Source organism: Rhinatrema bivittatum, chromosome 9 (assembly GCF_901001135.1).
Source record: "Rhinatrema bivittatum chromosome 9, aRhiBiv1.1, whole genome shotgun sequence".
Classification (NCBI taxonomy): Eukaryota; Metazoa; Chordata; class Amphibia; order Gymnophiona; family Rhinatrematidae; genus Rhinatrema; species Rhinatrema bivittatum.
In genome coordinates, this window is record NC_042623.1 from 178,590,263 (window position 1) to 178,605,533 (window position 15,271).

Here is a 15,271-nt window from a genome sequence, read left to right on the forward strand (position 1 = left end):
CGCGGGTATTACCTCACCACGTCACACACCCTTCTCCAGCAGGCAGTGCTTCAGAGGAGAGCAAAGCTGGTGAAATGCACACTCTGGTGCTGATATTAAGGGCCTGTTTTTCCTAACACACGCACAACCACATCTCCTAGGCGCCCGATGCTATATTTTAATGAGCTGCTGCATTAAAAAGGATGCACCAGGGAAGAATTATCAGTCCTTAGCGCTCAAATGCACGGGGCGGCCAGGAAACAAAGCTGTACAACCACAAGCACAACGGGTGCTCAATACAAGGGTCCATTTTATCCTGCTTCAGGTTGAATTCTGGATGTCCAATATACATACACAATAGCAAGGGGCGAAATCGTCCTGAAGCTTGTCTATGGTGCATGCAGAATTTTTTTTTTTTCAGCAAGCCATTACATTAGACCTTTATTCTTAAACACCGCACACAATAAGAATAAAGGTAGGAACCACACAGAACACTGTTTTTTAAACTTCTCCTGAGCCCTTGAGTCGTGAATTGATTTTCTCAGTTGGGGAAGCAACCTGCATGTGTGTGGGGGGGAGTGGGGAGGCCTGTGTGTGTGTGTGTATGAGAGAGGCAGACTGTGTGTGTGTGTGTGTGTGTGTATATATATATATATATATATATATATATATATATATATATGAGAGGCAGACTGTGTGTGGGTATGAGAGAGGCAGACTGTGTGTGGGTGTGTATGAGAGAGGCAGCCAGTTCGCTGTGTGTAAGAAAGGAGTTTGTATTTGTGTGTGCGAGTGAGAATCATCTTTTCTTCATTCCCATTGAAGCAGTGAGCTGCTCTGTATATGTATTCAAAGGAGGTGGTGAAGACAAAAACAGTGAAAGATTTCAAAGGGACATGGGATAAACACTGTGGATCACTAAAGGTTAGAGGATGGAAATGAGGAAAAGAGAGCATGGGGGTAACTTGCTGGTGTGGCGGTTACTACCCTAAACCAATAAGCCTTCATACTGTTGATGCAGCTCCCTTATTGCTCTCTGCTTTAGTGGCAGGGGGAAAAGGGGAATTATATTCAGACAGCAACCAACAAGGACATTGAAATTTATAGTCTTAAGCCTGATATTTTTGATGCAACTACAACATTGCTCTCTGCTTCAACAGCAAGAGGTAATTTTTGAAAGGTGTCCTTTAGCTATTCATCATGTTCCATGCTCTTCTTTTGGTAAAAAACACGTATTGCAGATTGCTGTGATTTCATGTAAGTCATGGGACTGCACAATAAGAACATAAGAACATGCCATACTGTGTCAGACCAAGGGTCCATCAAGCCCAGCATCCTGTTTCCAACAGTGGCCAATCCAGGCCATAAGTACCTGGCAAGTACCCAAAAACTAAGTCTATTCCATGTTACCATTGCTAGTAATAGCAGTGGTTATTATCTAAGTCAACTTATTTAATAGCAGGTAATGGACTTCTCCTCCAAGAACTTATCCAATCCTTTTTTAAACACCGCTATACTAACTGCACTAACCACATCCTCTGGCAACAAATTCAGAGTTTAATTGTGCGTTGAGTGAAAAAGAACTTTCTCCGATTAGTTTTAAATGTGCTACTTCCTAACTTCATGGAGTGCCCCCTACTCTTTCTATTATCCGAAAGAGTAAAAAATCGATTCACATCTACCCGTTCTAGACCTCTCATGATTCTAAATACTTCTATCATATCCCCCCTCAGCCGTCTCTTCTCCAAGCTGAAAAGTCCTAACCTCTTTAGTCTTTCCTTATAGGGGAGCTGTTCCATTCCCCTTATCATTTTGGTAGTCCTTCTCTGTACCTTCTCTATCGCAATTATATCTCTTTTGAGATGCGGCGACCAGAATTGTACACAGTATTCAAGGTGCGGTCTCACCATGGAACAATACAGAGGCATTATGACATTTAACGTTTTATTCACCATTCCCTTTCTAATAATTCCCATTGTTTGCTTTTCTGACTGCCGCAGCACACTGAATCGACGATTTCAATGTGTTATCCACTATGATGCCTAGATCTCTTTCTTGGGTGGTAGCTCCTAATATGGAACCTAACATTGTGTAACTATAGCATGGGTTATTTTTCCCTATATGCATCACCTTGTACTTATCTACATTAAATTTCATCTGCCATTTGGATGCCCAATTTTCCAGTCTCACAAGGTCTTCCTGCAATTTATCACAATCTGCTTGTGATTTAACTACTCTGAACAATTTTGTGTCATCTGCAAATTTGATTATCTCACTCATCGTATTTCTTTCCAGATCATTTATAAATATATTGAAAAGTACGGGTCTCAATACAGATCCCTGAGGCACTCCACTGCCCACTCCCTTCCACTGAGAAAATTGTCCATTTAATCCTACTCTCTGTTTCCTGTCTTTTAGCCACCTATCCCATGACTTTTTACTTTTCCTAGAAGCCTCTCATGAGGAACTTTGTCAAACGCCTTCTGAAAATCCAAGTACACTATTTATTTATTTATTTATTTATTTATTTATTTATTTTTAACTTTTATATACCGATCTTCTTGTATAGGATACAAATCAAACCGGTTTACAGTGGAACAATAACTTCGCATGAGAGCGTTACATAGAACCTTAAACATATAATAACTTTGAATAAAACATTCAATAGCTTTGAATAAATAACATTAAAATAGGGGCATTGGATGCATCAAGGATGATCCGAAATTGGTACATGAGGTACAAAAGACTTAATAAATGAGATACAGAGTTAACTTGATACAAAATACCATGCTTGCTGGGTGCCATGAGACAGGTTATGGTGAGTTGGTATGGCTACCCGGGCGGTTCTGGGAATGCTGATTTAAATAGCCACGTTTTGAGGTGGTTTTTTTTTAAGGAAATTGGGCAGGGGTCTAGTCGCAGTTCTGGGGGGGGAGAGTTCCATTGCGTGGGGCCTGCCATGGCTAGGGCTCTGTTCCTTAGAGATGATTTTGCTTGGGGGGAGTGTAGAGTGCCTTGGTAGGCTCTTCTAATCGGTCTGACCGAGGTGTGAGGGTGCAGCTGAATGGTGAGATCAATAGGGGAAAGTTTGTGTATGGTTTTGTGCAAGATGGTCAGAACTTTATAAAGTATTCTGAACTTGATAGGGAGCCAGTGGAGGTTGTAGAGGATAGGCGTGATGTGGTCGCTCTTTTTTGAATTCGTCAGGATCCTGGCAGCCGAGTTCTGTAACATCTGCAGGGGCTTGGTGTTGGCGGGAAGGCCCAGGAGCAAGGAGTTACAGTAGTCAATTTTTGTGACGATGATTGATTGTAGTACCAATCAGAAATCTTGAGAAATGTAGAAGTGGTTTCATCTTTTTTAGTACTTGAAGTTTGAAGAAGCATTCCTTAGTAGTGTTGTTAACAAATCTTTTGAGGTTGAGCTGGTTGTCCAGGAGTACATCCAGATCTCTTACGTAAGATGAGGTTATGTTGTTGTCCGGTGTAGTGGAAGGAGATTTAAGGAGAGAGTGGCTCTCCCCCTGAGAGATGAGGAGGATTTCCGTTTTGTCCTTGTTGATGACTAGATTGAGACTGGAGAGGAGCTTGGTGATTTCCTGGAAACAGCTATTCCAGAAACTTAGGGTTTTTTGTAGTGATTCCGTAATAGGGATGAGAATTTGCACATCATCCGCATAGAGATAATGTTTGATCTTTAATTTGGAAAGAAGGAGGCAGAGAGGTAGAAGGTATATGTTGAAGAGTGTAGGAGAAAGGGAGGAACCTTGGGAGACTCCCAGATTGGAGCGGACTGGATGCGATTCTTTGTTTATTTTTACCTTGAAGGCTCTGTTGCTGAGAGGATTTGAACCAGTTGAGTGCGGTGCCTGTGATACCAATGTCTGCGAGCCGGTCTAAGAGGATAGTATGGTTGACCGTTTCGAAGGCTGCAGATAGATCTAGGAGGAACAAGTAGGAGAAGTTGGTTTTTTTTCCATGCTCAGGATAATGGAGTCAGTGAGGGAGATTAGAAGGGAATTTCGTGTTTAGTGCTTTGCAAAAACCATATTGAGAAGGAGCAAGAATCTTGTGTTCCTCCAGATATTCTCTGAGTTGCTTATTAACTATTTTCTCCATAAGCTTGGCAATGATGGGTAGATTGGCAATGGGATGGAAGTTCGCTGGGTCCGCTGTAGATAGGTTTGTTTTTTTAGGAGAGGTTTCAGGATGGCTAGCTTTAAAGAGTCTGGGAAAAGACCTTGAGTTAGCGCACAGTTAATGATTCCTGTGATGGGTTTCGCAATGGTGTTAGGGATTGAGATTAGGAGATTAGAAGGAATGGAGTCAAATGGGTGGGAGGATGGTTTGAGTTTCTTGAGAATGTTTTCGATTTCAAGAGAGGAGGTGGTCTCAAAAGATTCTAACCTTGCACCCAATTGAGTTGGGGTTGCGATAGAGGGAGGGGGGCGGAGGGTTAGAGGAGGAGAGCGGTCTGGTGAATTTGATAATTTTATTCTCAAAGTAGTTCGCCAGTTCTGTGGCTTTGAGTGCCTGGTCGTCTGGGATGGTTGGATGGGTGGGTTTGGTGAGAGCAGAGACGTAGGTGAAGAGGGCTTTCGAGTCCAAGATGAAATTGTGGATTTTCTTAGCGAAGAAGTCTTTCTTTGTTCTAAGAATGGTGTTCCTGTATTTGTTGAGGTTAGATTTGTAAGTCGCTTGATTCGATGGAGAGGGGTTTTTGCGTCATTTATGTTCTTTGTTTCTGAGGTCGAGTTTGATAGCCTTCAGTTCCGGCAATGTAGAAAAGAGTATCTCTATATATAGACAACAACCAACAAGGACTAAATTACATAGTTGAGTAAACAAAAGCATGGGTGTAGCTTGCTTATTGAGGCGGTTACTACCCCTAACTAAGCTACATATTCAATTAGATGCAGTTCCAACACTGCTCTCTACATTAATGGTGGGGTGGAAGGGAAATAAAACTAAAAGGTACTAAGAGCCAAGCGTAACAAGTAAGAGGAAAAAAAAAGTACATAGCTTGCTGGGCAGACTGGATGGGCCGTTTGGTCTTCTTCTTCCGTCATTTCTATGTTTCTATATTTTTCCTGGCACTGAAGTCAGGCTAACTGGTCTGTAGTTTCCCGAATCGCCCCTGGAGCCCTTTTTAAATATTGGGGTTACATTAGCTATCCTCCAGTCTTCTGGTACAATGGATGATTTTAATGATAGGTTACAAATTTTTACTAATAGGTCTGAAATTTCATTTTTTAGTTCCTTCAGAAGTCTGCAGTGTATATCATCCAGTCCAGGTGATTTACTATTCTTCAGTTTGTCAATCAGGTCTATCACATCTTCTAGGTTCACCGTGATTTGGTTCAGTCCATCTGAATCATTACCCATGAAAACCTTCTCCAGTACGGGTACCTCCCCAACATCCTCTTCAGTAAACACCGAAGCAAAGAAATCATTTAATCTTTCCGCGATGGTCTTATCTTCTCTAAGTGGCTGTAGAGGCAAAAACTGTGAGTTTTTGCCTCTACAGCCAACTTCTTTTCAAATTCTCTCTTCGCCTGTCTTATCAATGTCTTACATTTAACTTGCCTACGTTTATGCTTTATCCTATTTTCTTCTGTTGGATCCTTCTTCCAATTTTTGAATGAAGATCTTTTGGCTAAAGTAGCTTCTTTTCACCTCCCCTTTTAACCATGCTGGTAATCGTTTTGCCTTCTTTCCACCTTTCTTAATGTGTGGAATACATCTGGACTGTGCTTCTAGGATGGATTTTTTAACAATGACCACACCTCTTGCACACTTTTTACTTTTGTAACTGCTCCTTTCAGTTTTTTTCTAACTTTTTTTCTCATTTTATCAAAGTTTCCCTTTTGAAAGTTTAGCACTAGAGCCGTGGATTTGCTTACTGTTCCCCTTCCAGTCATTAAGTCAAATTTGATCATATTATGATCACTATTGCCAAGCGGCCCCCACTGTCTCTCACCAAATCCTGTGCTCCACCGATAATTAGATCTAAAATTGCTCCCTCTCTCATCTGTTCCTGAACCAATTGCTCCATAAAGCTATCATTTATTCCATCCAGGAACTGTATCTCTCTATCATGTCCCGATGATACATTTACCCAGTCAATATTGGGGTAATTGAAGTCTACAAAGTCAAAAGTGCAAGTAGAAGAATAAGGTTCCATTCAAGAATATAAGATACTTTATTAATCCAAAGTTCATAAATCTCTTACTTAATACGGCAACTCCATACAGTTAGCAGCAAGAAGAAGTAGAAAGTCCCCCGACACGGTCCCGTGTTTCGCGGAGGCTGCATCGGGAGGGACCAACAAAACGTTTATTCACGTCTGAAATATAATATAAAGTAATAAAGAACGGAACACAAAACTGCCATATAGTGTATATAAACAAGTGTATACATACCTCTTAAGGTTTCACAGGAGCGCAATCGCCCTCAATGTTACAGACATTTAAATAATCAAAAAAGGCGCGAAAGGAAACTATCGCGAGATGCTGTGATTGGTGGACTGACACCTGGAGGACAAGCCTCCAGGTGGACTTGTTTATGTGCAAGGTTGCTTCTGTTTATCTCCGGATTGTGCCGCACGATTGAAGCTTTAATGGCTGCCTCAGAGGAGTATACCTTTAGTTATACTGAAGATGCTGTGAATGCGGTACTCACTGACACTTTGTTTTTCTCAGACGAGGGCTCAGACCCTGTGCCTCCCATATCATGGTCAGAAGTTATTAACATTCAAAAACGTCTCACTCGGGCAGAGTTGCACTCTGCCACTTTGATTGAGTATTGCCGTGTCCGCCGAATCCCAAGAGGGCTTCGGATTCAGAAAGAACCGAGACTGCATGCGGATAACCCAGCTTTTGTCAACCGCTGGAACCAGATCTTAAACAAGTGCTCTCTGGACCTTATGGTTTTGATCATAGAAACTAATAAAGAAGTTCACACTCTCCTTCAAGACGAATTTTCAGTCAATCTGGACTCTATCAAAAAATCCTGTTCGGTAGAACAGTTTGATTTACAATTTGGAGAGTTCCAGGAGAATTTACAGAAATTCCGATCTGACCTTAAAGCGGTTAAATATAGCAAATTCCAAAGAGACGCGGGCGATTACCAAACCGGATACGTATACAAATGGATGGCACAAAAGCCATCCAAGAAAGTTGCGTTTGCCGACAGCTCTTCCTCGGGAGACTCTGCAGGGGAAGAACTTCGTGCGCCTCGCACTCGGGGACAGAACCGTCGCGCCCGAGGGGCCTTGGCTGGAGATACCGCACGGCCCGCATCAGCTTCTATAATTACTCCAGGCAACCTGGTTCCGCCGCAGCCGTCCTCTGCCTCCTCCAGATACTCCTCAATAGCTGCATCTTTTTTAGACTCGGGCCAGCCTCAGCCCAAGCAGGATACACGTCAACTTCGACAGCGAACGGCCCCTCTGCCACAACACATTCAACAGCCACGGTCATCCCGCCCTCCTCGGACTCAGGCGGATCCCTGGCAATAGAGCAAGATACTGTATTCAACCTTTCTACACGTGAACTTTCGCCTTGTGAGCTATCTGTGTTACACCATGGCCTCTCATTTGTTCCTACCCAGAAGAGCGATGTATTTGACATACTGGTGCATCTACATAGATTTTTTCGGACACTCAAATTGAAATTATTTTTTGAGGACTTTCCTCCATCTTCTGATTTATCTGTGGTGCAGATTAAGTCTAAATGGACTCCCCCGGGGGTTGGAGATGTCTCCTTGGGAGCGTTTGAACGCTTAGTATGCCATGATGTAACCTCGATCTGTTCACAACGCCAGTATATAAGATACAATTTGACTAAGGATGAGAGTAATGCCCTTAATGTTTTGGCTCGAGACCGCTCTATAGTTATTAAGCCCGCGGACAAAGGGGGAGGGACTGTGGTGTTGGACAGAGCCGACTATGAAGCAGAAGTTTTAAGACAACTTCAAGACACCACATTCTATGTCCCCCTCCCATCAGACCCCACAGAGGTGTTGAGTCGAGAGATTAATTTCATTGTCCAGTCAGCATTAGAGGCTCATATAATTACGGGTAAAGAAGCTAAATTTTTGATTTCTACCCATCCGGTGATGCCCTTATTTTATGTACTTCCAAAAATACATAAATCCCTAAACAAACCCCCGGGACGACCGATTGTCTCTGGTATCGGCTCTTTATTAGAGCCCTTATCACAGTTTGTGGACATATTCCTACGCCCATTGGTTCCATCTATTAAATCCTTTGTTAGGGATTCTTCTCACTTCATGACCATTCTTTCAGGTTTGCCAACCCCACAGTCCACGATCTCTCTTATCACATTGGATGTGGTGTCCCTGTATTCAAATATTCCCCAGCATGATGCTCTAGTAGTAACTGAAAAATATTTGAATGCTCGCCCCCCCCCCCTCAGAGAGTCTCTACATCATTTTTGATTCAATTGGCTGAACTAGCCCTTACTAAAAACTTTTTTCAATTTCAGGATACAATATACCAGCAGATCAAGGGGACCGCAATGGGTGCCACTATGGCCCCGAGCCTAGCGTGCCTATACATGGATGACTATGAAACATCAAATATCTATTTTTCTGAATGGTCTCAATTCATCCATGTATGGCTACGCTATATTGATGACATTTTTATTGTCTGGACAGGGACTGACATACAGTTCTTCATGTTTTTGGACTGGGTAAATATGATTAATCCCCACATCCAATTCAATCATTGTATCCATCCCACTTGTATATCCTTTCTTGACATCTCTGTCAGATGGGTGGAGGATCATTTTGAGACGACACTCTTTCGCAAATCAACTGACCGGAACACCCTGCTTGCTTATAATAGTTTTCACCCTAGGACACTTCGGGATAATATCCCCACGGGGCAATTTTTAAGGCTCCGACGTCTGTGTTCCACTAGACAAGAATTTTTGTCCCAATCACAGGGTATGATTAACCGGTTTTTTGAAAGGGGTTACCCTATGCGGGTCATCAAGAAAGCTTTTAAGCGAGCATTGTACACACATAGGGAGTGGCTTTTTACACTGCCCACCCGTTCGGATGACATTTCGCACAATTGTATCCTTCCATTCTCTACGGTGGGAAGGGCTGTAGCTTCCATGATTAAACGTCATTGGTCAGCCCTGTCTTTGAACACCCTAATGCATGGCCCCCCACGGTTCACTTTTAAACGGGCTGCGAACCTACGAGACCGACTGGTGCACACTGCCTTGCCCGTGCAGTCACCACCTCGGCTGGATGGACATCACCAGCCCTGCGGCCACTGCACGATGTGTAAACACACATCGCCCCGATCCACATTCATACACCCATTGACTGGACAGATTTTTAAACTCAATTTCCAATCGAATTGCTGTACCAAGGGGGTTATCTATGTCATTTGGTGCCCCTGTTCATTATTATACGTGGGCAAGACTACCCGGATGGTTAAAACACGTATCATAGAACATTGCTCCAATATAAGATTATCCAGAGTTGATGAGCCTCTGGTGTCTCACTGGCTTGATATGGCACATTCCATCGATGCTCTTTCCTTCTCGGTATTGGAGGTGATCTCTCCCCCCTTGCGGGGAGGGGATTTTGCTAGCATGCTGGGTCGGAAGGAGCAACGATGGATATACACCCTTCAAACAGTTGCCCCTTCTGGTTTAAATAAAGATATCGAGTGGTATCAGTTTTATTAACATTCTGATCGGAGGCTTGTCCTCCAGGTGTCAGTCCACCAATCACAGCATCTCGCGATAGTTTCCTTTCGCGCCTTTTTTGATTATTTAAATGTCTGTAACATTGAGGGCGATTGCGCTCCTGTGAAACCTTAAGAGGTATGTATACACTTGTTTATATACACTATATGGCAGTTTTGTGTTCCGTTCTTTATTACTTTATATTATATTTCAGACGTGAATAAACGTTTTGTTGGTCCCTCCCGATGCAGCCTCCGCGAAACACGGGACCGTGTCGGGGGACTTTCTACTTCTTCTTGCTGCTAACTGTATGGAGTTGCCGTATTAAGTAAGAGATTTATGAACTTTGGATTAATAAAGTATCTTATATTCTTGAATGGAACCTTATTCTTCTACTTGCACTTTTGACTTTGTGGACTTGTTTATGTGCAAGGTTGCTTCTGTTTATCTCCGGTAATTGAAGTCTCCCATTATTACTGCACTACCAATTTGGTTAGCTTCCCTAATTTCTCTTAGCATTTAACTGTCAGTCTCACCATCTTGACCAGGTGGATGGTAGTATACCCCTATCACTATAGTCTTCCCCGACACACAAGGGGTTTCTAACCATAAAGATTTGATTGTGCATTTATTTATTTTATTTATTTGATGAGTTTTATATACCGTTATTCGGTAGAGCCATCATAACGGTTTACAAAGTGAACATTTTTTTCTTAACAATGTTGAAACATTATAGCAGTTTGAGCATATACAGAATTAAACATATCAAGACCAATAAGTATTCTTAGGTTGGATGAGGAGGGTAAACATGTTTGGTTGGAGATTAGAGTTGAGAGTTCATTTGAGAGTTGGTATGGTCAGATGGATGAGGGTCAGTGAAGAGTTTGCAGAAGAAAAGAGTTTTTAGGTCTTTTTTGAATGTTTTTATGTTGTGCTGGGTTCTCAGGTCTTCAGGTAGTGTGTTCCAAAGTTTGGGGGAGGCGATAGAGAAGGCTCTCTCTCTTGTTGTTGCCAGATGCGCATCTTTGATGGTGGGGATGTTTAAGTAGCTTAAGTTATTGGAGCGTAGGTTTCTTGAGGGGTTTTGAGGAGTTATGTTAAGAGTGTTTAGACCTTGATTTAGTCTCATGCAGGATGTTTATCCTGTTGACTCTATGCCATCCCGGACATAAAGCACCACACCACCTCCCGGGTGCTCCTCTCTGTCATTGTGATATAATTTGTACCCCGGTATAGCACTGTCCCATTGGTTATCCTCTTTCCACCATGTCTCTGAGATGCCAATTCAGTCTGTCATCATTCACTGCTATACATTCTAATTCTCCTATCTTACTTCTTAGACTTCTGGCATTAGCATACAAACATTTCAAAGTTTGTTTTTTGTTTGTATTTTCATTCTGCTTTTTAATTGATAGGGATAAATTGGTCTCTGTTAGCTCAGGTGAGTTTTTAGTTACAGGCACTTGGACTACTTTTCTAATTATTGGAACCTCACTGTCGGGATGCCCTAATTCTAATGCATCATTAGTATCCTTTGAAGATACCTCCCTCCGAACCATGCACTGCTGAGCGACTGTCGGCTTTCCCCTTTGTTCTAGTCTAAAAGCTGCTCTATCTCCTTTTTAAAGGTTAGCGCCAGCAGTCTGGTTCCACCCTGGTTAAGGTGGAGCCCATCCCTTCGGAAGAGACTCCCCCCTTCCCCAAAAAGTTCCCCAGTTCCTAACAAAACTGAATGTAATAGAAACATAGAATATGACAGCAGAAAAGGACCGAACAGTCCATCCAGTCTGCCCAGCAAGCCTATGGCAGCATCTGCTGTGTCATACATGTCACAGGTCACCTCCATCCTTTGTTTCCCAGACCGTCAAAGACAGGGTCCTTGTTGGTTGCTGCCTGAGTCCAATTCCCCATCACCTCTTGCCGTTGAAGCAGAGAGCAATGTTGGAGTATATATGTGTACATTTTTTTCATTCTTACACTAATCTTTCTAAACAACCCCCCCCCTACCCTACAAGGGGCACCTTTATCACAACACAGATGACCACATTTTATATATTTCTCATGAGTCCCTGACTGCGAGCAAACTTCACCTCCAGAGCTGGAGTTAACTTTCTGTCGTAAAACATTATGCGTTGGGCGTCAAGTCTTTGAGTGCACCTTCCTGCAACGGGCAGTAATAGCTAATGTCTTGGAATTTAAATGCCATGGGCCTCATCCGATATGCTTTGGTAAGGGACTCATTAATTTCCTTGTTGTATTGGATGCTATTACTGCACTCTCAAAATGCACGCCCAGCAGCAAGGAAACCCTTGTGCTAGGCTGGGGTTAACTCATTGCATCAGCCTGACAATTTCTTAGGAAAAATGTGAAAATTATGTTGGAGATTTTTTTCTCAGTTCTGCCAGGTTTCAGGTCACATGAAGTGCCTTTCAATGATTAACCTGATGTGCTTTTGGGAGCTGTTAAAGTACGTGCCACACAGCATACAATGAGTCAGATACCCCGTGGGCCAGTTTTGGAAAAACTCCCCCCCCGGGCTGATATTTTCCTGCAATCCGGCCCCTGGAGAAGTGGTGCTGAATATCTAAGTAAAGTTAACTAAGTAGCATTTTCCAACTTATTTATCTTCCTATAAATCTGTGAGTAGATTTCATGCATAAATACACCATGAAAATTATCCCACAAAAACTCTCCACACAAGGCTATAACTGCTTCGTGTGGGGAAAGGTTTATGGGAAATGTATATGTCCAGACTTCTCCCCCCAGAATGCCTCTCCCTAAGAAGCTTAAGATTATGCATAATTTTATGTGCATATCTGCTGGGCAGTTTTGAAAAGGGTCATTCTGAGGATAACATTCCGGTTTATTACCCACAGAAGTCCTTTAAGGAGGGTAAATGTATAACTCTCCACATAGGGGTAATGTCTGTGTGAACAGAAGATTTTCAGAGCACCTAAATTCTCTTTGAAAATTCTGACATAATTGGCTTCTCCAAGCAAGACAAAACTTGCACATGCAAACGTGCACATGTGTGGAAACAGAAAAGTAAGAGCATTCGTCTTATTCCTGCCCTAGTTTCATCCCCCAGAATGTCTACTATGAGTTTGCTTAAAGAGGGTTACATGCAACTTGTTACATGCATTGCCCCAGCTACTTTCAATCATTTGCATGCATAAAACCAGATTTTAATTCACACACACACATACATACACCGACTGTCTCCCCCTCTCTCACATACACAGAGGCTCTTTTTCTCCCTCACACACATACAGGTTCTCTCTCGCTGTCTCTCTCACACATGTAGAGGTAGAGAACGCCCGTGTTCCTCTCACTCTCATAAATACACACTCACCAGCTCACTCTCCCTCTCTCATACACATACATAAATACATAAGCCCTTTCTCTCTCACATGTACTCACACACATAGGGCAGATTTTAAAAGCCCTGCGCGCATAAATCCAGCCAGATTTACGCGTGCAGGGGACTTGTGTGCCGGCACGCCTATGTTACATAGGCCGCCGGCACGCACAAAGCCCCAGGAAGCGCGTATGTCCACGGCTTTGCTCGGGGGGGGGGGGGGGGGGGCATGTTGGGAGCGTGTCGGGGGCGGCACAGCATTCCGGGGCGTTCCGGGGACGGGGGCCATGGGCGTGGTACCGGCCTAGGAGCGTTCCGGGGGCATGGACGAGGCCTCTGAACCAGCCCCCAGGCCGGGGAATGGCGCACCTTGGGCAAGCGTAACTTTCTGAACAAAGGTGGGGGGGGGATTTAGTTAGGACTGGGGGGTGGGTTAGGTAGGGGGAGGGAGGGGAAGTGGGGGGGGGGGGGGCAGAAAAAAGTTCCCTCCGAGGCCGCTCCGATTTCGGAGTGGCCTCGGAGGGAATGGAGACAGGCTGCTCAGCTCGGCGCGTGCAGGTTGCACAATTGTGCACCCCCCCTGCGCATGCCGACCCTGGATTTTGTAACATGTGCGCGCATGTAATAAAATCGGGCATAGATTTGTTCGCGCTGGGTTGTGCGAACAAATCTACCCCATAGGTTTTCTTTCGCTTTCTCTCATACACATATGGGCCCTCTCTCCCATTCACATACAGACTCTCTCTCACACACACATAAGACTCTTTCTCCCTTTCACATCCACACCACACACAGGATTTCTCTTCCTCTCACACACATAGGCTATCTCTCCCTCTCCTTCATATACACACACACACACACACACACACACTCACGCACGCACAAAGGCTGTCTCTCCCTCTCTTAGTCATACACATACAAGCTGTCTCTCCCTGACATACACACACAGAGGCTGTCTCTTCTTCTCTCTCTCTCTCACACACACACACACACTCACAGGCTCTCTTTCCCTCTCACACACACACATACAGGTTTTCTCTCTCTCCTTGCCTTACAAACACACATGCATGCCCCCTTTCTGCCACACAAACACATCCACACTTCCTCACATACATACACAGGCACTTATTCCCCCTCACTCACACACATTATTTAAATATGGATGAGTGTCCTAGCAGTTAGAGCAATGTTCTGAAAATCAGGGTTCATTTCCCCTTCTCCCACCGACATTCCTTGTGACCTTCAGCAAGTCAGTTTATCTCTTATTTTCTGAGGGACCCAGTTAGATTCTAAGCTCATTTAAGCATGGACTTCTTATACCTTAGTAGTTCTCATCCTATACCATTGCATAAATTCAGTAGCACTATCAAAATAAGTATTATGCTTAGTGATTCTTTTTTCTAAATTTTGCTTCATTATCCTCCAAGTTGCGGTCTTGAGAAATTGTTGTTTAAAATCCTTTTTTGGTATTTCTACATATGTTTTTTTCTTTTGTAAATGTTGTTACCTTGGTAATTTTATTTGATTCAATAATTCATTGTATTTTGAATTAAAAATTCTAAGAAACATTAAAAAAAAAATGTTATAACTATATAAATGTATGAACACACACACATTCATATACCCTCAATATGTAAATAATAATATATTTAAACACACATCATATCAATGTATGTATTTATTTAACATTTTTCTATACTGACCTTCATGGTAATGACCATATCAAATCGGTTTACATAAAACAGGGAGGAACATTAACAATGAATAATAAATAATCAATGTTATAACTATATAAATGTATGAACACACATGTTCATATGCCTTCAATATGTAAATAATAATATATTTAAACACACATCATATCAATGTATGTAAACATACACACATCCCCCTCAGCATATACATGCATATTCTCACATTCATCCTCTCTTAAAGCTAATCCTGCTATATCAGAGGACATGTAGTTCTGTAGATGTAAAGACGCAGAGGGCTATACTTCAATACTGGCTGGCTCTGCAATCAAATTAAGCATCATTCCCAATTATCTCTCTCTCCTCATATTCATATTTAATGCAGCATTCATTTTACTTTTGTTCGCCAGCTTCAACCATTCTTAGATCCATCTGATTTGAAGATCTTGACTCAGGCACTTGTCCTGAGCTGGCTCAGCTACTGTGACACCCTCGTTCGTGGTTCCACTCAATTCA

At 42.8% G+C, this 15,271-nt stretch overlaps 1 protein-coding gene across 1 annotated transcript in view; it reads left to right on the forward strand.

Annotated features, from left to right (window-relative positions):
* The window catches only part of CLCN2 (chloride voltage-gated channel 2), a 193,275-nt gene that overhangs the window by 146,413 nt on the left and 31,591 nt on the right, over positions 1 to 15,271 (forward strand). The window lies entirely within an intron of this gene.